Source organism: Dromiciops gliroides, chromosome X, assembly GCF_019393635.1.
Source record: "Dromiciops gliroides isolate mDroGli1 chromosome X, mDroGli1.pri, whole genome shotgun sequence".
Classification (NCBI taxonomy): Eukaryota; Metazoa; Chordata; class Mammalia; order Microbiotheria; family Microbiotheriidae; genus Dromiciops; species Dromiciops gliroides.
Genome location: NC_057867.1, coordinates 7,413,330 through 7,428,384, shown reverse-complemented (window position 1 = coordinate 7,428,384; position 15,055 = coordinate 7,413,330).

The following is a 15,055-nucleotide window of genomic DNA, read 5'->3' as shown; positions in this document are numbered from 1 at the left end:
GAAGCCTGACACTCTATCCACTGTAGCACCACCTAGCCACTATAAGCTAATTTTACAAATGGGGAAACCGAAGTCTAGAGAGGTTAATTAGCATCTCAAAATCATACAACTTATAAGTTGCCCATACTTCACATCCAATGCATTCCCCTCCCCATATTCTGTCTCTCAGGAATTTTTTTTGGTGGGGCAATGAGGGTTAAGTGACTTGCCCAGGGTCACACAGCTAGTAAGTGTCAAGTGTCTGAGACCAGAATTGAACTCAGGTCCTCCTGCATCCAGGGCCAGTGCTTTATCCACTGCACCACCTAGCTGCCCCAGGAATTTTAAAGAATGGGAATGCTGCTCAACTTCTCCATCTCACTCTGGCCCACCTCATATGTATATTAGAATATTAACAAAACTATCTACACACAGTGACCAGCTCTCTTGAACTAGCAACTTTTGTGCCTGGGTCAAGGGACACAAAATATGCCCTTAAATTAGAATTTTAAAGTGATTAGGTTAAAGCAGGGGGAGAGATACCAGGATATCATCTCATGGATAGAGCTCCTTGGATGTTATATGTTTGCTCTTGGGGAGGTTTCCACCTCAATGGATAGGTCCGGGCCTAGGAAAAGTTCACCCAAGGTGTGATTTCTGGTAGGAAGAAATATACCATATGGTAGATTCCTATTTTAATTAATTGCTCTTGATAAATAAGTACTAGGCTGAGTTGCCACACTACTGAAGGATTCCAGGTCCTTGAAGTATGTTTTAAATCTCAGCACCTGAGACAAAGGCACAGTTGTCCTATTCTAGGTAAAGTTCTGCTTATAGCTAGTAAGTTATCAACTCTGCATAATGAGGCCATCAATAACCCTGAAGATAACCTCTAATATGTCACACTGTTCAGTCAATTTTCATGTAAAAATGAACCACTAGAGAAGGAAGGACTACCAATTAGCAAGTTAATTAGTTTTAGTTTCTCTTCGATAATATTATATAGGTAACATGGTATAGTGCAAAGAGTACTGACTCTGGAATCAGAGGACCTGGGGTCAAATCCCAGGGACTGATGATTACTACTTAAGTAACCTTGGGTAAGTTACTTAATTTCTCAATTTCTTCATCTTTAAAAATGTGTGGACTGGGGGCAGCTAGGTGGCACAGTGGATAAAGCACCAGCCCTAGATTCAGGAGTACCTGAGTTCAAATCCGGCCTCAGACACTTGACACTTACTAGCTGTTTGACCTTGGGCAAGTCACTTAAACCCAATTGCCCCACCAAAAAAAAAAAAAGAAAAAGAAAAAAAACGAAAAATGTGTGGACTGTAAGATCACAAATTACTTAGAAGAACTCCCTATTTGATAAGAAATTCTAAAGTTTTGGCAGAAATCAGATTTAGATCAACATCTTACACCACATTCCATGATATCCTCAAAACACATATTTTATCCGAATACAAAATATTACATAATAAAAATAATTAGAAGAGAATGAGATTATGTCTCTTGTGTATTCATGGCTAAGCGTAGAATTTTTGACCAAATAAGGCAATACAAGAAAACACAAAAGTTAAAATAGAAAATCTTTACTAAATGAAACTGAAAAGTGCTAGCACAAACAAAATCAATGCAGCCAGGCAAAGAAAGGAAGGTATTAACTGATGGGAAAACCTTTCCAAAAATATCTGATAATGGTCAGATATTCAAGATATGTAGGGAACTAGCACAAACATACCAAAAGCTATTCCCCAATAGATAAATGATCAAAGAATATGAACAAATAGTTTGGAAAGGAAGAAGAGCAAACAATTTAAAGCCAAATGAAAGATTATTATTTACTAAGAAGAGAAACGAAAAAGAGATTTTGCATCAGCCACAGCAAATTGACAAAGATAAAAAAAGGGAAATAATGCTAAAGGAGCTGAGAGAAAAAAAAAAAGAGACAAATGAAAACACTGCTGGCTGAGCTATGAATTGGCCCAACAATTCTGCAAAACAATTTGGAGTTATGCTTTAAAAATATGCTTAAATTTTTCCATACTCTTTCGCCCAGAGAGCTCAAAGTTGGGAATATACCCAAGAAGGTATAAAACGGAATGCTGTTATACATGCCCAAATATTCATAGCATCACTTTTTGTAATACCAAAGAATTAGAAGCAAAATAGTTTCCCATGAATTGGAGGAATGGCTAAACAAATTATGGTACATGAATATGATGGATATTACTTGAACTATGAGAAAAAAACAGATATGAAGAATTTGGAGAATCATGGAGACTTATATAGCCTCATACAGAGTGAAGAATCAGGAAAACAATATACACAATGAGTACAACACCACAAATGAAGAAAAAAGAACACAAGAAAATGAAGTTGAATGTTGCAGCATTATGAATAACGTGGATTTTAGAGGAAATTTTTAGAAAAAACACCTCTATTCTTTCAAAAGATGGGAAAATATAGACATGGAATATTGCATATATGGGAAGACAGTTGATATATTGGTTGATTTTACAGAACTACTTTTGTTCTCTTTCTCTTAAAATATTTGTTATAAGAGATGGTTCACTGGGTAAGAGGGAGAATGAGCTATCTGGAAATGAAGGTAACATAAAAAGAAGTGTTAAAATTATGATATTTTTAAAAAATGGAATTTTTAAATGAGAAACTTGGACTAGATTACCTCTGAAATTCCTTCTCGCTCAAAATCTATGATCCTATGGCTCTATGATCCAATTTCTGATCTAATTTTGAATATTAAAGTCTTCTTTATACTTTATTTCATTACTTTCATGCAACAAAGGGTCTATGATTTATTTTCCTTTTGGGCTTGTCAACAAGCTCATCTACACTTGACTAAGAATGTCAATGGGATCTATCTATTCTTATAAACAGTACCTCAGTTCTGTAACTTCCCATTTCATGGAAGTACTAAGTTAAGGTTGCCTAAACTCCTCCTATATTTCACCTTGTCTTGCCTGAATCCACTCATTTGTCAATTTCCACTTCTCCAAGATCTTCCACACCCTCCAAAAATGTAAATTATCAGTCAATGTTTTGCTTTACTGATGCATGGACGCCATCTGGTGCTGAGATAGAGTAACTGCTGACTTGCCCGGGCTTTTTAACCACACCACTACACGAGATAAAAGGTCATTCTGCATTGGGTTGAAAAACTGGGATTATCTATATTCTTCATTTGGTGTTGTATGGGGTTGGTCTATAGTATCTCCTTGTTTCCCCTCTCATGGACAATGAAAGCAGTCCCTTGGAGTAGGTGGTGCCTAGGGCTGTCCCTGGGGTAGAGAGGGAAGGCCTGGGGTAGACTGTGGTCCTATCCCATGACAACTTTACATGAGTAAAATCGGGTTGAGATAAACATATAGGGCAGGTGTAAAGGGGAAAAGGTAAAAAAGGGGGTATCTGAAGACTAGGGAGTAAAGGTGGATGAAGTCAGTCCTATCTAAGTTCTCTTAGTTGGATTTGTGGGTTGACCATACATGAGTAAGCTTCTGGTCTTTCTTTTTTTCTTTTTAGCACCATCTAGAGGAATCATTTGCAAGGGTCTTCCCTCAGCTACCTCCTTGAGTTATCAGGAACATCATGGAGTTGAATAAAGGGTATATTTGTATACTAATTTGGTAGTATGAAGACCAAGTAGGAAATACTATACCCTCTCTTGTATCTATTGCCGACGGTCATATTTGGGACTCAATATTTAGGACCCAGGACAGTATTTCCCTAAAAAAAAACCCTGTGATATATATGACGATAGTCTATGAAAATCACACACCATTCATTTGTGTAATTTACAACAACTAAGGAAACGATATCCAATGGATTGCATCTCTTCCACTCCATGTACTTTTAGGGCTCAGGAATCAGTAATTTGGGGGTGGCTCTTTCAAGAAAAGTAGAGCTTGCAATCAGTCAAAAAGGATAGAATCAGTAACAGCAGTTTATCAGGTTTTTGTGACATGTTTGGGTATGAAAGAGCGAAAATGCAAAGTTGGCAGAGTTCCTGTTATCAGTTTCTATTTGTTTTACAATTCATCTTTCAAGGGGTTTATTCATTTCTAAAAATGTGATACTACAATTTGGATCCACAAGCATACAGTTGGTTACAACACTTCAATCTTGGACAAATGGTCCAAAGTGTAAAGCACTAATATAGACCTAATTTATTGTAATTAATATGCTTGTGTGTCTTTTAAAAGAAAAAAGAATAAATATTTTCTCTCCTTTTATTTTTTTCAATTATATGTAAAATTTTTAAAACATTTGTTTTTTAAGTTGAGTTCCAAATTCTCTCCCTCCCTCCCTTCTCCCCTCCTTTTGAAGGAAAGCAATTTGATATAGATTACACGTCATGAAAAACATTTCTACATTAGCTATATTGCAAAAGAAAACACAGACCAAGAAAACAAGAAAAATAGCAAAAGCAAAAAATTATATGCTTCAATTTGCATTCAAACTCCGTAAGTTCTTTCTTTGGAGGTAGATAGCATCACAAGTACTTTAGATTTGTCTTGGGCAACTGTATTACTCAGAATAGCCCAGTTATTCAAGTTGATCATCGTACAAAATTGCTATTACTGTGTACAATGTTCTACTGGTTCTGCACACTTTACTTCTTATCAGTTCAACTAAGTCTTTCCAAGTTTTTTTTAAACCATGTTACTTATAATTTCTTAAAACACAAGAATTATAATAATTGTTTAAAATAGCTAAACTTAACATTCCAAAGCACCAGGTTATATATGATCACACAAATCTTTTAAAGAAACAAAGGTAAGGTAGTTGAACTTCGGTCACATTAGCTAGGCTTTATTAAGAACAGGGATTTGAGGGAGAAGTTCCAGTTCTGTGGCTTACTAGCAATACCAGCTAGGGACAAGTCAATTAAGCTCTCAAAGCCTCAGTTTCTTCACATGTAAAAAGGGGGAAAAGAACAATTTCACTATTTATTTCACAAGGGTGTTGTAAGGATGAAATGAGATCATTTATGTCTACCACTTTGTAAGTTGTGAAGTAATGTGTGAATGTCAACTGTTAAAACCCTCAATAAAGCAACCAAAATACTTTTCTTAACATACGGGTCTAACAAGGTCCCTTACCTGCTCAAAAATTGTCAGGGTTTCCATGCCTTCTGGAGGCTGAAATGTACAGACCCCAAAACCCAGTATTGAAGGACAATCACAACCTGGTTCCAGCCTACCTTCTGCACTGAACCCTCCACTCATCCGTTCTTTCAACCAAATCAGTCTATAAGGGGGAGATTATTTTTATATTGGTGATTTTTGTGGTTATTCTTAACCTGATAAAGATTAACACACACAAATACCTGCATCTACAAAGACCAGGAAAAACGTATTATATATAAAACTGCAGATCTCTATCAGGTAGAACTTCTGGTATAAAAATACACACACACACACACACACACACACACACACTCAGCTAGCTAGTTAGTTGGAAAATAGTCCTGTGTGTCTGTCTCCTAAAGTTCCTCCTGTTCTTTTCTGGACATTAAAATGCTTCAATGACTCTTACTTATTTTCTTATTTTCATGTGGCATCATTATATATCTTCGTTTCTCCCTCAGATCCTCTAAAAGTAAAAAAGCTTTTTTTCTTTTTTGGTTAAAAAATAAGCATAGCCAAGCATAATAGATCTACCCATTGACCATGTCAAAAAATGTATGTCTCATTATGAACCTCTACTTCATAATTGGTCCTCTGGAGTTGCAGTTGGTCAGAGTATTTTTCTCTCAAATTGGACCTTCTTTACAATGTTGTAGTCATTACAGAAATTGTTCTGCCAATTCTGCTGACTCTTCTCTGTGTAAGTTTATGTTTTCCCAGGTTTGTCTGAAACTATACCTTTCATCATTTATCACACAGTAACATTCCATTATATTAATATAAAATATGTGTTCAGTGATTCTTCAAATGTTGGGCATCGACTTTGTTTCCATTTCTTTGCTATAAGAACAAATGCTGGTATTGATATTTTTAGAAATGTGAGCCCTTTCTCTCTTTATGTAATGTCTTTGGGGCTATATGCCTAGTAATGGTATGCAAGGTCAAAAGACATCTCCAGTTTAGTGACTTCTGGTTATAGTTCCAAACTGCCTGACAGAATGGCTGGGCCAATTCACAGCTCCACCAACAATGTATCAATGGGCTTGGTTTCCTGAAGACCCTCTAACCAATGCCACTTTACTTGTTTAAAAATCATCTTTGGAAAACTAATCAGAGTTAAATACAACCTCAGAATTTCTTTACTTTGCATCTTATTTACAAGTAGTAATTTGGATACTTTTTTTTTCATTTCATTGTGATACCTTGCACTTCTTCCTTTGAAAGCTTTATTTTCATATCTTTAGACCATTTGTCTATTGGGAATGGTTTGTGTTCTTAATATATCTGAATTAGTTCTCTATATAGCTTGAATATTAGACCATTATCATAGAAATTTGCTGTGATAGATGTTTCTTTCCCCAGTAAACCATCTTTTTTTCTCATTTTAAGTGTACTAAGTGTATTTGTGCACACTTTTTTTTTTTTGGTGAGGCAATTGGGGTTAAGTGACTTGCCTAGGGTCACACAGCTAGTAAGTGTCAAGTGTCTGAGGCCGGATTTGAACTCAGGTACTCCTGACTCCAGGGACAGTGCCCTATCCACTGCGTCACCTAGCTGCCCCTGTGCACAGACTCTTTAATTGACTGTAAACAAAATTGTTCATTTTATCTCCTGCAATCCTCTCATATTTCCCCTTTCCATAGTTGCAAAGGGTATTTCCTTCCTTTATTTTGCAATTTGTTTATGTCGTGACTTTTTATATTTACATCATATCTACAGTTTAAATTTATTGTGGTATGAAATGCTCATCTAAGGCTATTTGCTGTTTTCAAGTTTTCCTAGCACTTTTTATGCAATACTGAGTCGTCGTCGTCCCCGTCCCCCGTCGTCCCATCCCATCCTTGTCCTCCCCGCCCGCCCCCCCCCCCCAGTACCTAGGGTCCTTGAGTTTATTGAGCTATGCTCCTGAGTTCAATTGCTTCTGGGCCTCCTGTACCTAATTTGTTCCACTGATTAACTGTTCTATTTTTAAAGCAGAACCAAATAATTGTGATGATTGCTACTTCATAGCATAGTTTAAGAACCGGTACAGTCAGGATCCCCACCTTCCTACTTTTTTCTTTATTCTCCTTGAGATTCTTGACTTTTTTTCTTCCAGGTGAATTTTGAAATTATTTTTTTCAAACTCTTTTCAAACCCTTTAGAAGTTGAATTGTATGGCATGGAATAAATCAATAAATTTAGGTAGTACTGTCATTTTTATTATATTGAGTCAACATACCCATGAGAAATTATTGGCTAATATTTTAGATTTATCTTTATGTCTATGAAGAGTGTTTTATAATTATATTGATGTAGTTACCATTTGTTTCTTGGTAGGCAGACTCGCAAATATTTTATATGTTCTGTAGTTATTTGGAAGAGAATTTTTCTTTATCTCTTTTCCTTCCGGGTTTTGTTAGAAGTTGAGGATTTATGTGGAATTATTTTCTAGCCAGCTACTTTGCTAACTTATGTTTTCATTAATTTTTACTTCAATCTCTAGGATTATCTATGTACACAAATATAGCAAGTTTTGTTTCCTCTCTGTCTATGCATATTCTCTCAATTTGTGGGTTTTTTTTGTCTCTTTTCTATACGTAGCATGTCTAGAATTTTGTAAAGTAATAGTGGTAATAATGGATACTTACTTTACCCCTGATCTTATTGAAAAGGCCTCTAGTGCTTCCCCATTATATATACTTTTTCATTTTAAATAGATATTATTTACCATATTAAGGAAAGGTTAATTTATTCTCATGCTTTTTAGTATTTTTGACAGAAATAAGTGTTGTATTTTGTTTTAAAATTTTATTCATCTGTTGATATAATTGTGATTTTCATTGCTTTTGTTATTTATATGGCCAGTTATGTCTATAATTTTACTAATATTGACCCAATCCAACATTCCTAGTATAAGGCCTATTAGACATATAATATTTTGGGGACAGTTGGTGGCTTAGTGGATAAAGCACTGGGCCTGGAGTCAGGAAGACCAATGTTCAAATCCAGTCTCGGATACTTCCTAGCTGTGTGACCCTGGGAAAGACACTTAACCCCTGATTGCTCAACAGAATGGATCCACTAGATTACTGTAGAAGGAAATAACAAACCATTTCAGTATCTTTGCCAAGAAAATCCCAAATGGGGTCATAAATGGTTGGACACAACTGGAAAATAACTAAACAACAACAAAATATAATCTTTTTTTGGCGGGGCAATGAAGGTTAAGTGACTTGTCCAGGGTCCAGCTAGTAAGTGTCAAGTGTCTGAGGCCGGATTTGAACTCAGGTAGCCCTGAATCCAAGATCAGTGCTTTATCCACTGTGCCACCTAGCTGCCCCCAAAATATGATCTTTTAAACATCTTGCTGCAACCTCCTTGCTAATAATTTATTAAATATTTTGCATCAATAATCATTAAGGATGTTGCTCTACAGTTTTTTTCTCTGCTTTATCTCTTCCCAGTTTAGGAATCAACACTGCTTCTATATGAAGTAGAAGCTCAGACTTTTAGGTTATACTTGGGCCATTTTTTCATATGGTTGTGTTGATAGCTCAGAAATCTCAAGAACTATTTGTTCATATCCATTGAACACTTTTCTATTGGATAATAGTCCTTATTCTTACATATTTGTATCAATTATATATAATATATGTATGTATATTTATATATGTGTGTATAGATAGATGCAAAGGTGGGGGGAGAGGGTGTTAGATCTTTATCAGACACCTTGGCTGTAAAACCTTTTCCCCAATTAATTGTTTTTCTTCTGAGTCTAACTTGTACTTCTTTCCCACACACAGAAACTTTTCAATTTTTTGTAATCACAATAGTCCATTTTATCTTTTACAATCATCTCTCTCCTAGTTCAGAATTCTCCCCCTAGCTATTGTTGTGATGAAGTGACCTTTTCTGTTTCAGTCAGGTATTCATTTGGAATTTATTGTGTTATATGGCTCAAAATGATTATAGAAACCTAACTTCTACCAGATTGCTTTCCAATTTTCCCAGCTTTTTCGTCAGATAGAAGTGACCTTTTGTTAAATAGGGACTCTTTACCACAATTGTTGGTGTCCTTCAGTTTACTGAACACTGAGCTACAATGCCCAATTTCTTCTGGGTTTTGTTTACTGAACGTGTTCCACTAATCAACTTTTCTATTTTTTAACCAACCTAAAATGATTTTGATGATTACTGTGTTATAGCATAATTTGAGATCTCTTATTGCTAAGGCCCTCTTCTTTTGTAATTTTTTTTATTACTTCCCTTCAGATCTTTTTCCTTTTCTTCCTCCAGATGACCTTGGTTATTATTTTGTCTAGTGTCTATAAAATAGTCCCACCGTGGTTTGGTATTGGACTAAATATATAAAGGGATTAGAGTAATATTATCATTTTCATCTATTTGCATAGCCCAACCATGAACAATTAATGTATGTCTAATTATTTATGTATCCTGTTATCTTAACAAAGAATGCTCTGTGTTTGTGACATAGTAGATATGTATGGACATCTATAAGGTGCTATTTAATATTTTACCTCAATATTCATTGGAGATATTTTATGCTCTTTTATCAGCACCATATTTATTTTACAAAATTAATTTGGTAGGATCTTTTCTTTCTACATTTTCCCTTTAACACTTATGTAGTACTGAAGTTAATTGTTATTTGAATACTTGATAGAATTTGTAAATTCATCTGAACCTGTCTTCTCCTTCCCTTCTTCTTGGGAATTTTGCCCAATACTTTACCAACAGAAAAACTATAGTCTAAATGAAATGGGTGAATATTCATAAAGTATGAAATATATCTTTTTCATAGAAAAATATATAGAGATTTTAAAATAGCCCCATCTCAGGAAAAGAAGCTGAACAAGCCATAAGTGAATTGGCAAAAGAACAACAAGACTAGGAAAAAATGGATTTACAAGTGAATCTTATCAAATGCCTCCTATATATTGTGATGTAAGAAATGATAAATGGGATCATTTCAGAAAAAGCCGGGAAGGTATTTATGTACTGATGCAAAGTGAAGTGAGCAGAATCAGGAGAACAATTTACACAGAATTGGCAACTTTCAAAAGTTTTAAAATGTTGTAAAATTTTGTAAAACTGTGAAAGACTTAGTAATTCTGACTAAAATAATAACCCAGCACAATTCCAAAGGACTCATGAAGACACATGCTATATACCTCCAATAGAGAACTGGTGGACTTGAAATGTAGACTCAAGTATTTTTCTTTCTTTTTTTGAACATGAATGATGCATAAATTTGTTGTGCACGAATACACACACATAGACATATGCATACATACACATATGTAATGGGTTGGGGTTTTTTATTTTTCAGTGGGTGGAGGAAGGAAAAACTAGTATTGAAAATAAAACAATTAAAAAAAATAAAGTCCAGAATTCTTATTCAAGCAATGACAAATGATGACTTCAAAAAACTGATGATGGAACATACCTTTCACCCTTTGACAGAAAGGTGATGGACAAGGGAGTATAGAATGAGGCGTATATTTTCTGACAGGGCCAATATGTTGATTTATTTTGCATGATTACGTTTATTTACCGCTAAGGAGGGCTTTTGCTTGGAGGTGACAATAATTCACAATAAAACAGAAAATATAAAAATGCAACAAATTCTCAAAGACATCTACCACATTCCCCTAAAGTCTTCTTCATCCTAGGTTCTTTAACTAATCTTCTCATGGAATGCCCTTAAGGCCTTCCGATGACCTTCACCTTACCCATATGGCACACAAAGTATGGATTCCAGAACTGAAACCAATGCCCAAGATATGGTCAAACAACAGGATAAAGGAGCACTGCTAGGTCCCTCTTTCTGGACTGTGTGCTATGTGCCTCTCTTACTGTGGCCTCATATCACATTACATTCTTTGTTGTTGCCACGTGGCATTGTTGACATACACAGTGCTTGCAGTAAGCTAAAACTAAAAGCCACTAAAAATATCAACCCTTAACCCAAGCACACAACCCCAGCTCCTAACTTTTAGTTACCTAATATTTCTAATTAATTGCTAAGTATTGTCTTTTCTACCTTCCCAATATGTCTTGTATAGATCTCTTTCTCTCCACTCACATAGATACCAGACTAGGTAAGGCCCTTATCAACTCTCCTCTAGACTATTGCAACAGATTTCTAATGGGTCTTCCTGCCTTGAGTCTCCTCTTAATCCAATCCATCCACCTGTTAAGGTGATTTTTCTTCTGTTTTGTTTTTTGGGTTTTTTTTTGGGGGGGGGGGTAGGGCAATGAGGGTTAAGGGACTTGCCCAAGGTCACAAAGTTAATAAGTGTCAGGTGTTTGAGTCTGGATTTGAACTCAGGTCTTCATGAATCCAGGGCCAGTGTTTTATCCACTGCACCACCTAGCTGCCCCTGGTGATTTTTCTAATGTGCAGGCCTGATCATGTTTCTCCCCTACTTAATGAACTCCAATGGCTCCCAGAACAAATATAAACTCTTGTGTTTGCCATCACGTGGTACCATTCTACCTTTTTAGTCTCCTTAGAATTTACTTCTCTTCTTTCCACAATCTACAATCCAGCTATATTGGTTTACATTCAATTCCTCCAACATGACACCTCATCTATTTCTCTGCTTTTATCCTGACTGTTTCTCATGCCTGGAATGTTCTTCCTTTTCACTTCCACCTCGTAGTTTCCCTCAGGAATCAGATCAAGTCTCCTATTCTACAGAAAGCTTTTCTTGGTCTTCCCAGATTCTAGAGCCTTCCCCCATGGAAGTTGCCTTCCACCTACTCTGTCAACATCTTGTATGTACCTAGTTTTTTATATGTTGTCTCTCCTTCAGAATGCGAGCTCCTTGAGGCTGGCAGGGACCATGCTTTTGTCTTTTTTCTCTCCTTGGTGCTTAGCACACTGACAGGCACAAAATAAGCACCTGATAAATGTTTATTGATTGATAAAAATCTCTAGATCTTTTTTCAGTCAAAATGCTGTCACATTCTCCCAATTTTCCATTGTTGAAGCTGATATTTTTAACCCAAATGTAATATTTTTACATTTGTACTTATTCAATTTCATATCGTTTGATTTTATCTTTAAATATCAAATAATTTTATCATTATTTTACTCATCTGCTCTTGATACTAGATTCATTTAAATTTTTCTACAGGATAAGTGTGTAGCAGAGTGACCCTGTTTCATTATTAAAAAAAAAACAACTTCTCAAAGCTATTTGGAAGTTCATAGCCCAGTGATGTGGAAGGGCTAAAGTTATAATGTTTTGAAGAGGAAATTTAGCCAATGTAAATAACCATCATTGCTTTGGGCATTAGGAATGTAGTAGCTTCCCAAATGAGCCACCCAAATGCTAAGCTTCACCTGTCATTTCTCATCCCTCCAATGCCAAAGTCAAGTCATTTTCAAGCACAGCATTTTTATTACACTTGGGAAAGTGGTTCATTTGTCAAAGTAGACACCTCTAAGATACAAAAACAAATTTTAATGTTGAGAACTTCATTCTGGATTTCATAAGAGAAAAATAGAGAACTACGCCTTGATTTAAGAGAGTCAGCAGGACAATTAATTAATATAGTTGTTTACCAAAATCTATGATCAAGCCATTTAACAGCCAAATGAGTGGCGGTGTTATAATTGTGATTAATGATCTAGTTTATACTAATATAGAGCCTCATTATGATGGTGAGGACCTGCTACATACTGGAAAATTAAAAACTAAAAATGTTAAATTGTTATTTGTTTGGTATAAAAGAGACAGTATAAACCAGATTGGTCATGTGCCTTAAAACATCATTTCTCAGGGGCAGCTAGATGGTGCAGTGGTAAAGCACCGGCCCTGGAGTCAGGAGGACCTGAGTTCAAATATGACCTCAGATACTTGACACTTACTAGCTGTGTGACCCTGGGCAAGTCACTTAACCCTCATTGCCCTGCAAAAAACCATAAACAAAAAACAAACAAACAAAACCCATCATTTCTCTAACAATGTAATCTTACCCTCTTTTATGATGATTATTCTATTTTATGTGCAGAGATTCCAGAGACCCCAAGATCATGTGGCCTTACATAGTACCTTGGCATTAGTTCAATCAGAGAGCCAAGGAGGAAGAGGAGGAAGCATAAGTTGCTGGAGTGAGTACTCACATTTGAGATGATCAGTTATCCTATTTCATCTCAAAAATAGCTATATGTGGGGGCAGCTAGGTGGCACAGTGGATGGAGCACTGGCCCTGGATTCAGGAGGACCTGAGTTCAAATCTGGCCTCCAACACAACACTTACTAGCAGTGTGACCCTGGGCAAGTCACTTAATTCTCATTGCCCTGCAAAAAAAAATAGCCATATGTGCCCTAAGGAAAAAAAAAAGATGCAAAGCAAAAATCCTCACAAGGGAAATAACTTTGTGCCAAAATTTAAAGCTCAATGAAAGAAATGAAGCAATTCAATTCAACAAGTACTAGATATACTAAGGCAAAAATAAAACTGCTGTCTCATGGAGGGTACACAGATAAGTAAATAGACTGTAATTTGAAGAGGAAAAGAGAACGAATACTTGGGGAAATCAGCAAACTTCCTATCCAAGGTAGTGCTTCATGCAAGTCCTAAATGAAGGCAGGGAGGTGAGGAGGGACAGCTCTCTACTCATGGAGGACAACTGGCATGTTGGGGTTTGGAGACTAGAAAACCAGAGAAGGCAAGTTTTCCTGGGATCTAGGGGGGTAAAAGAGGTGGTATGATAAAATAGACAACGAGGTATTCGAGAATCTCAGAAACCAAGATTTGGAATGGAAGGACTTCAATTAGCATCTTGTGAGACTCAGCATGGAAGAGGAATCCTCACCATGGAATATCCAAGTAGTCATCCAGCCTCTGCTCTGAGACCTTCCATGGTGGCAGGGATTGTTGGGTGGGCTGAGGATACCAACCTCCTGATGTAGCTCAGTCCACTCGTGCATAGCTCTAATTATTATTATTATTATTATTATTATTATTATTATTATTATTATTATTATTATTTTATTTTCAGTGGGTCAATGAGGTTTAAGTGACTTGCCCAGGGTCACACAGCTAGTAAGTGTCACGTGTCTGAGGTTGGATTTGAACTCAGATCCTCCTGAATCCAGGGCCGGTGCTCTATCCACTATAGCACCACCTAGCTGCCCCCATAGCTCTAATTATTAAGAAGTTTTCCTGGGAACAAGCCTAATTCCCCCTCTCCCCCATTGTAACTTCTTTCCAGTTTTCTTAGTTCTACCTCCTGAGGCCAAGCAGAACAAGTCCACATATACCTTCAAATATTTGAGCTCAGCGGTCATGTCTCCCTGATCTCCTCTCCTCACCTCAGTTCCTCACAAACATTCTTTATTTGACAAGGAATGAAGATGCCTCACCATCCTGGTTGCCCTCCTCCAAATGCTCTCTAGCTGATCTGGATGTTTCCAAAGCTCAGGTCATTTATATCTAAAGTATTCACCTGACCTTCCAGTTTAGTAACTTTATTGAAATAAAAAAAAAATTTAAAGAAGGTATTAGAATGGAAATTAGAGCTCTAAAAGTAGAAATAAGAAGACAGATAATAGAGTAGAAAACTTATAAAACATGATGGAGAATATAGAGTAAGAGAAGTTTTAAGAAAGAGAATGGCAGATTTGGCATTCAAAATTAGAAGGCAACAAAAGGGACAGAAGAGAAGAAAAAGACAATAACTTTGAAAGAACATATATGTTTTCTGAAAGGCAAAGCAAATAACATTCAAGCCAGGGTACACCGAAATAATTGAAGGATTCTTGGTCTAAGAAGCCCCCCTCTCCATAAACAATGTAGTGATAAATTGTAAAGATTTAATACCATGCTACAAGAAATAATGCAAAAAATAAACTGTCTCAAAGTTTTGAAAACAGATGGCAAATGGATTTTAACAAATCCATAGATCA